Source organism: Penaeus monodon, chromosome 22 (assembly GCF_015228065.2).
Source record: "Penaeus monodon isolate SGIC_2016 chromosome 22, NSTDA_Pmon_1, whole genome shotgun sequence".
Lineage (NCBI taxonomy): Eukaryota > Metazoa > Arthropoda > Malacostraca > Decapoda > Penaeidae > Penaeus > Penaeus monodon.
In genome coordinates, this window is record NC_051407.1 from 22939496 (window position 1) to 22940840 (window position 1345).

Below are 1345 nucleotides of genomic sequence, written 5' to 3' on the forward strand. Positions count from 1 at the left end.
TTTTTGTGCACCTGAAAGTGCTTGTGTATGCCAAAGAAGAAGCAAACAAGAGGAGAATAAGGAGTAAGGGACATGACTTCGTGTGATAAACAGGCAGCAACAGAACACTCAACGGCTGTGATCACCAACACACCTACAGGCCGCAGTCTTGGCCCTGTTCCCACCTGTCGAGTATTCAGCTGATTGATGCCATCACCTGTATATCGGGCGACTAGAAAACACATTATTCGAGTAACTGAGACTTTTTTTTTCTTTTTTTATCGCGTTTAATGGTATGACTGACTTCTGTCGGCTTATTTTAGATTTCAGAGTTATTGTTCATTGTTTGTGGGTAGATGATGTAAGATGTGCGAATTGGTGTAAAATGTTTGCGAATTATACAGCGAGCTCATTGTTAAGCAATGCATATGCGCGTCATTAGAAGTTGCAAGCATTTATAATCCTGAATATTGAATCTGAGTAAAATACTAGAGGAGTGCGTGCCTGGACACCTTGATGAGTATTTCTGCAAACTTGTTATAATGCAGCTGCAGTGAGTCTGTATACTTTCTATATTTGGCTGCAGCTGAGCACGGACGTTGATTCTGGGCTTTAGATAGGGTGTTCTGTTTCCTTCCTGGCTGCTTCGATATCAAATTTCCGAGGGACTCCCGACCGGCTGCAGTTATCAGCTTCTGCTAGATAACACAAGTGAATCGATAAGTATTTTTTCTTCAGTTCTTCATGATTTCAATGCGGAGCTTTGAAAGCACATGCATAGGCATTATTGGCTTTTATACATGTGTTCGGAAGCCTTGAAGCAGAAACGCTGAGGACCGTTTTATTGCTGTGACTGACATCGCTATAATACTCCCTTCCAGTCAAGAATGGCAGTGACGGTGAAATTCTGTTTCTTGTCATGTGTTATATGCAGTAAATAACAGCCAAATGGAGAAAACCGAGGATTCAGAAGAGTCTGCAATCGTTTATTATAACCAAGAGTTCAGCGGCCATGCGTTAGTTCACATCCCGTCAAAAAGATTTTTCCAACAGTTACATCTTAGTTCACATCCTGATCTGATGGTTTTTTGTATTCGCAGTCTGATTTCAAAATTCAGTCAGCGTTACTGTGCCCAACTGTGTTTAGGAAGAACTTCACGATCGTCAAGGTCATACTCGGATGCCAGATGCACCGTGATGCGATGGTTTGAGTTGCCTGCCTACGAGCAAAATTTGATATGCGCCTTTTTCAGCGGGAAATGGTAGCAATTTTTGTCGCTTTTGTACATGCGAGCCTCGTTACATGTGCATGGTGTAAATATACGTAGATAATAAGAAGACAGGATTAGGATGAGAGTAAATGTAT